This window comes from Dioscorea cayenensis, chromosome 15, assembly GCF_009730915.1.
Source record: "Dioscorea cayenensis subsp. rotundata cultivar TDr96_F1 chromosome 15, TDr96_F1_v2_PseudoChromosome.rev07_lg8_w22 25.fasta, whole genome shotgun sequence".
NCBI classification, from domain to species: domain Eukaryota; kingdom Viridiplantae; phylum Streptophyta; class Magnoliopsida; order Dioscoreales; family Dioscoreaceae; genus Dioscorea; species Dioscorea cayenensis.
The window spans coordinates 10,258,947-10,267,267 of NC_052485.1; positions in this window are offsets into that span (position 1 = coordinate 10,258,947).

Below are 8,321 nucleotides of genomic sequence, written 5' to 3' on the forward strand. Positions count from 1 at the left end.
TTTTAAACACGGTTTATTGTAAAAGGATAAGTTGAAACCAATATCAGTGGGATATAAATAAAAAAAAAACTAGCTAACAACATATAATATAACCACAAACTAACCTTTCGATAGGATACATCCAACAATATTGTATTGGTCCAACAAGTTTTGCCTCAGTAGCTAAGTGGACAACTAGGTGAATCATCACATTAAAGAATGCCGATGGAAAAAGCCTTTCTAGATTGCAAAGAGTTTGTACAACTGATAATTGTAATCTATCAAGATCCCTCATATATCTTTCTTTAGACGCTTTCTAAGAATTAGCAATTGATAAAGTTTTCCTAGCTGGCCGATAATATCCTAAATGTTACTGTAATTGTTGTATTATCACATGATAATCATATTTTGAGAACAACCCGGTCTCTTGGATAACAATTTACTAGCGTGAAATATTTGAAGAATATCCATCAGGAACTTTCACATTTTTCAAACAAAATATAGAATTTCTCTTTCTCTTGTATGTTCATTGTAAAGCATGCATGAGGGATGTAAGTTTTACTTCCAACCCCAACTGGATGAAGCTTTGTTCTTATTTTCATTTCACACGAGTCTAAGCAAGCAGCGTATCTTTACTTTTCCCAGCTATATCAAGAAATGTCTTGAGCAAACTTTCACATATGTTTTTTTCAATATGCATCACATCCAAATTTTGTCGTACTAAATTATGCTCCCAATAAGGTAGTTTAAAGAATATGCTTTTCTTCTTCTAGTTGTAGTAATCTTTGGAATCTTTTGGTGCTAGCCTCCTCTATTTTTAGAGTGTCCCTTCCCAAATTCATTTTGAAAACCCTCTAATTGCTCTCAAATTTGTGTAGCAGATGGTGGATTTGGCATAATCTTGAACTCCTCTGTTCCATCAAATGACTTTTTGTCTAATCTAAACCCATGATTAGAATTAAGAAATTGTGATTTCCATGTGAAATGTTTTTGGCTATTTTCCTTCTTCATGAACATGTGTCCCTTAGTACAATAAGGACAAACGAATCTTATAAAAAAGTTTCTCCATTACATTAACATACTTAACTTGGGAAATGAATTTGATGGTCCTGATAATCGACTTTCATCGAAAGGGTCGGTTGTGTGCCATAAGTATTGACACCAAATTTCCTGATTCTTCAGCACTCATCTATCAAAATTTGCGGTACACATCAATGTCATTTCCTAGTCCGCATTGGACGGGGAATCAATAATGATAATATACACGATTTGGATTTGCTTCATGCATCCATGGAGCCGTTAGCCTTATAGTTAATATAATCGAGGCAAGTATTATACAAAACACTCTTAGTCCCAACAAAGCCATACATTTATAAACCAAGCCTTACATTTTCGACTATACGGAAAATGGCATGTGCTTAGCGTCAAAATCCTTCCATATTCTGAATCGCGAGGATGTCTTATAAATCCATCTTTAGCAGATTTTGATCATGCCATATCATTAAGTGGGTTTAGTTTGATGGCACTTGGAACAATCTTTGTAATCTTGGGACTAAAAGAAAATGTCGTAATACTTTCACAGGAATTTTTTTCTCCTTTTCTATAGAAGAAGCTACCTCATCTCATAAGTCCTTTTGCATTTGCTTACACCTAGAAGCTCCATATACTTGCAAATCTCATCATGTGCAGCTTCTTTCTAGTACAACATATAGTCGTTTGGACATGCATCTATTTTCTTATAGTCAAGACCCAAGTCCTTAACAAGCTTTTTTAATTCATAAAAAGATTCTGGCAATGTCTCTCCCTCTAGAAGTTCTTCTTTCAAGAGTGCAAGCAACAAATCTAAAGATTTATTACTTCATCCTGATAAGCACTTTATATGATAAAGCCGAACAATAAATATGAGTTTCGTAGATCTAGCACATCCTGGATACAACTCTTTGTTTGCATCTTCAAGAAGTTTTAATATTAACCGGCTTCATTATTCAAACATCCTAGAGATGGAGCAGATGATGTTGTCTCATCTCTCATGTTATCATCTGACATATCAAACTCATCTTCTAATATTTCATTCACATTAACATGGTTTGGAAAATCATCATGTTGTTTAATATTAGCATTTGAAGAAGATGGTGGTTGTTCTCCATGTTCGTACCAATTTTTGTATAATTTCTGGATACCATGAATAATAAGATGTTCATACACCTCATCTCTTGTCAAAAGAACACTGTTGACACATCTTCTACATAGGCACAAGATTTGATTTGACAATATATTAGAAAATGCAAATTCCAACAATTCCCTAACACCTTGTTCATATTCAACACTCAACCTACAACATGCAATAATGTATTATTAACTAAATAAGCACCTAAACAAAAAGAATAAAGTTTATTTATTATTATTCAATATTGTAATTACCTTGACTTCATCATCCATATCTTGTCCATGTCGTAAATATAGTTGACCTTTTCTTAATGATAATGTATGTTGATTTACAATTCGTATCGTATGAACAATGGAACTTTTAATTAATGATCTATGAATTTTAAAACTTGATATCCTTTTATTTTGAAAAAAAGTCATGTTGTCATATTATCACTTTAAAATGATTTTAAAGACTCAATTAATGATAATAGTTGTGAGCAATAAGCAAAATAAAATTATCAATAGATCAACAAATAAACAAACAAATATCGAATTAAACAAAAATATTAAAGAAATCTCACCTTTCTTTTACCCTTTCACTTTGAGTAGTAAGAATAGCAGCCTGAAAATGCAGTTAATTATTTTTTAGGAAATATACTAGAAGATATTAATCAAATTTCATATAAAAAAACAATAAAATTTTTGAAAAGTAGATTATGTAATTATACACTAAATTATTATTTTTATAAGTTAAAAATATATAATATGCTCTTATTAACTAATAATTAATGAGACCAACTCTGAGTTATTCAGAATGAAGGGAAAATAGAACAAAAGAAAAAAGAAAGAAAGAAAAGTCTAATCATTTTGTTTTATTTTCTTATTCACCCTTTTTCTCAGGTTACCAAACACAAGAAAACAATTCTTTATTTTTGTTTATTTTAATTTTTTGCTTTGATATTCCTTTCCTCTATTTTTGTCCAAGGACATATAGGAGCCTTTCATCATCTCCTATTCATTAATCAAAAGGCTCAAAGGTGGCGATGATACAAAAACCACTATTGAACAGTCATCCCCATTAATAAAAAAAGTCAACAATGTTGAACAGTCATCCCACATCTAAATCTTACAACAGTCTACCTAGTGTACATTTAGGTCTACATTATCCATTGAACATGCCAATTCACTTTTCAAAGAGTGGAATCAAATAACAGCTGTAAAACTTGTGCACTTTGAGTGTCAAGTAGATTCACAAGAACCTCGACCTATAAGTTTCATTAGGAAGCTAAAATCTATCTTTTTTTTTACTAAAGGGCGCATGAGTTTGAACTGAACAAAAATCCAGTATATTTTACTGAAGCACAAAGTCCTACACTGATGAGAAAACTCATTCTGGAATGCTACTATAAGATTACATCTTAATAATATCATGATAAGAGTAGATGCAATAACACAATTCATAGGATGAAACCACAATCATTTCTCGGAACAACAAAGCTATATGATGGGTTGTAATGTTGTCATAGAATTTATGTTATTTGGCATTTACTATGTCATGATATCTTTACTATAAGAATAAAGAAAAGAATGTCAATAATACAAACTAAAAATATGAAAACCAAGACAATGTCTACACCACAAAGACCAAATAGTGTCTTGATAGTTGATAGTTTGCTCATCTTGAATGACACTAATTCATTTCTTACATTAAAAAAAAAATTAAAATTTCTCTCTTTTTCTAGAGGAAAAATTCACATCTAGAGGCAGAATTTCTCTCTTTTCATAATAAGTTTCACTTATTATGAATTAAAAAAATTTGAAAGAACCTACACATGATATAGTCAAAAAAGAAAAACTAAATCTTTAATCTCTGCTCTTCTCAAGTAAAACCTCAACAATAATATCATGAAGTAATTCAACCTTTTTTCTTTCATAGCCTCTTTTCTAAGGTTAACCAAACACAAGAAAGCAATTTTGGTTGTAGGTCTTTAGAGATCAAGGATTTCAACTTACAAAAAATCGAGTTCTATAGTCATGTCTTGGAAACTAAACAATTGATTTGTATTGAAATTGAGATTTGGAAGTAATGGAGCTCCACATGTGGGCAACCAAACATTAGTTGCAAAATAAATATAAGATTAAAGTCACTGATGGCCATTAATGTTAGAGCTATAATTTGATTTGGCCCTTAAAATAAAAATAAAAATAAAAAAATTGTTCACTTAGCAACCTAAATAAGGCAAATTTGTTTATTTTAGCCACTCCATTTGAAATGGACTCGCACATGATGACACTTGACTAACTTCATTATATTTGATGTCCCCTTTTCACACATCTTGAAGCTAAAACAATCTCTTATATTTTGGCTCTAGACTCTTACAATGGGTTCATTTCAGTTTTCTATGAGTTCTTCCATAAATGCTTTCCTTATTTTTATTTATTTATTTATTTATATTTTTTGAGCCATCCTCCTCGAGTTAATTCTAATCTTGAACAAACATATGACAACATGAAATTCTATGGGCACTATAAAGAAGATGACTCATCAAGATTATAGCTCAAGGTGTGCAACTAAAAATTCCCTTGGGATGGATGAAAGTGCAACATAGTATTTACTAGCTAAGCCCACCTGAGCTCATATTGTAACAACTTCAAAGAGAAAACAAATGACTCAAAGAAACTATTTTCTTTGAATGTAATGTGGAGTTACTTTGACAAGAAAAAAATAATAGTAAAATTAGTTTACTCGGAGAAAAGGAAAAGTACAAACAAAAATCAACATGTAATGAACCCAAAGACTGACTTGATTTAATGACATAATGGAGACAAACAAGTCTCTAAAGATTTCAAAAATAATGAAACATTTACAATCATAACACTCTAACAGAATTGGCTTTCTTCTGATGAGAGAAAAAAAAAATCATATCCTACATAGTAAGATGTCCACTACAACATGAAGAAATGAGGTATAATATATAAGGAAAAAATACTGGATTTTTTTTATTTCATGAGTAAATCAACCACTATAGTCAATAAGAGTACAACCTGATCAACATTAGATATGGAGCATTTCTACATCTTATAAATGGTTGATATCCTATAACCGAAATATGTGCACATGCATGCTACAATCCATGAAGTATTGCTTACAAATGAATTGCCTATGGTTTTCCTTTTTAAAAAATCAACTAGAATTTATCTTTATTTATTTTATTTATTGTTATATATTTATTTTTCACATACCTAATTCTTTGTTTTCATGAGACCAGGAGAGACATTGATGGCAACTGGCAGTAAACACTGAGCTATCAAAAGTCATTAAACATGTGAAGATGAATAAAATCAGCAATATGTGTTGTGCAAATATTAACAAGTGGCAATGAATACAGCAACATCCTGATATCCATTCATTTTCTAGGAAGCAATTGCGAGGTCTAAAATCAATCCCAAAGGTTGAAATAAGAATTTAATGAGTTTTGACTAGAAATTTCACAAAATTATACATCCTTGATCATGCTACCTAATGCTTGAGCAACTAGCCTAAATACTATAGATCTATGTGCAGATTACTAAGAGTACTTAGTTAAGAATCAGACAGTTTAAAAGATAGAGAAACTCTTGACATATTTGAATTTAGTTCTCATTCCCCCTCTAAAGTATGCGATCTCATTCTAAATTTCAAGGCGATAATGTTGTCTACATCACAATTTCATGGTTCTTATTTTAATTAATCTCTCAGAGCTCCAACAAATCCTATGCCTTCTCTAAGCTTGAAATTTTGCACAGAGAACTTCATGTAGAAAAACACATAATAATAGACATAGCCATTCTTATCAATATGCTACAAGAATCATTACACTCCAGAATGCTCCATCTATAATGAACTAAAAAAATGTGATTTTTACATTGAAAGCAAGAATCCTAAACTCAGTAATGTTAATTTTAAAGTATAATCAGGTTAAATACACACCTTGAAATGAGGAAGAAAACAACACATCAACTTGAATTAAAAAATTTGAAAGACACTATATATGATATAGTCATGAAGTAACAAACCAAAAGGAGAAAAGAAACACTTCAAGATATAAGCACAACCTTAAAAAAAAAAAAATCAATCAAGCATTAAAAAGAAACTAAAAAAAGCTCCAGATCTACTATTCCAAAATCTTAAAGAGCATCAAACATGCCTGGCAACAATACATAATCTAAATTTATCAATTCAGGTTTGAGTTTCTAACCACTTTGTCTATAAAAAACTATATATCTTATAGATTTGAAATTTTAATATTCACTTCCTTGCCTATAAAGATAATACCTGAAGGTTCTTTCTTCTGAACATGTGACTCAATCAACTCTATTCATGAGAAGCTCTATAAAGAGAGTCAAAAAGGTCCTTGAAAGATAAGCAAAATAATCAGACATGGAGCCAAAATTGAACTTCAAAAAAACACACATAAGCAAAATATTTTCTCTAACCTTTTTAAAGTATATAGGATGATATCTCCTTTTCTAGCTCTTCAACACCAAACTCTTTGACTGGAATTACAAACAGATATACCAATTAGATAACTAGAACTCATATATGTTAAATAAGAAAGATACCTATGCAACTGACAAGATTTCATTGAGCATGAATAAATAGGCATTACTTAGAATGCTATAAAATGGATACCATACATCCAGTTTAAGAAGAAAACTAGTTAACTATCCATAATTAAAACCTTCAATATAGCCAATCTAACTCTTGCATAATGATTTCCTCATAAATCAGATTTTCTGAGGAACAACCAAACATAAGATTAAAAAGACCCATCACCTACTAATGCTATAATTTTAGCTAACTCTTAAGTTAGCTAGACAGACTCATGTTCAGATGTTCTTTTCCCATCACTCTATAACTTAGCAACAAACTCCGTTATCACTAGTAAATAGGAAAATTTAACAATGATAGACTAGGTCATATAAGACCCATCACCTGCTGGTGCTATAATTTTAACTTACTATAGATCCATCTTTATTGTAATCAAATTTAAAAAAGAAAATCAGTAATAGACCAATATGCTTCCCATCTCAAGGTATAGCTTGTGATAATGAAACAGAGTTGTTCTCAATATCAATATATATATAATGAGCATGCACATCAAAATGATCCTAATTGGCAGGGAAAGCGGGTGTACAATTCTACGCTCAGATCAAATGAAAACCTAACACTAATATGAAACCCTAACAAAGGAAAAAGAAAACCTGAAAACCTAACACTAATTTGAAACCTTAGCAAAGGAAAAGGAAACAAGAAGGCAAGATTGAAGCGACCACAGTTAGATAAGACGAAGAAGAATCAAAGAACATAGAAAAAAAGAAGAGAAGCAATACCTTGAGAGCGGAGGAAGGGATGGTGGGGGAGAAGAGAAGGCGACAGAGGTGATGCAAAGCAGAGAAACACCGAAGGTTCTTGAGCCCACAGCATAACAACCCAATCGAGCACCCACGAAAGACAAGAAAGGGCCAAAATGTGAGAGAGAAGAAGATGGCCAAAAGAAAGAGAGAATTATTTAAAAAATCACACAAAATCTTAAATATATATTATTAATACCACATAATTAATTAAACTTAAAGATATCCATGAAAGAGTATGTGTGCTTACAGGTTTATAGATGGTCTATATGTAAAAATGTGTTTATACCTATAAATTTAGCGGCACATATAAAATCTGCTGCTATAGCCCAACTTTCTTGTAGTGAACCATTTTAGCTTGCATGTAATAGTCATCATTGAACGATATTCGTAGATGAGTGTGATACAATATGTTGTTTTTGAGTCTTTTAGAAAATTGGTGAATTTCTTAGCAATACAAACCATCCTATAAGAGCCCTTTAAGTCAAGGGATGACTCACCTAATTTGAATCACATTAAGCATAAAGTTGCAATTTACAATCATTCCGTCATAAAATCCCTTGTCCTGGTTGACCCTTCAAATAATGTACCTTGTGTAATGATGCCTCCTAATGTTTTTCCACACGGTGTTGCATGAACTGCACACAAAAGGGGAGTTCATGATGAGTAATAAATAAATAAATCATCTTACCAATCAAGCACCTATATCACTTTGGATCATCAAAAAAGTTCTTCATTTGCCAAAGTTAATCCGTGATTTTGCTCAAGTGGAATACCGATAGGTTTGGCACTCAACATCG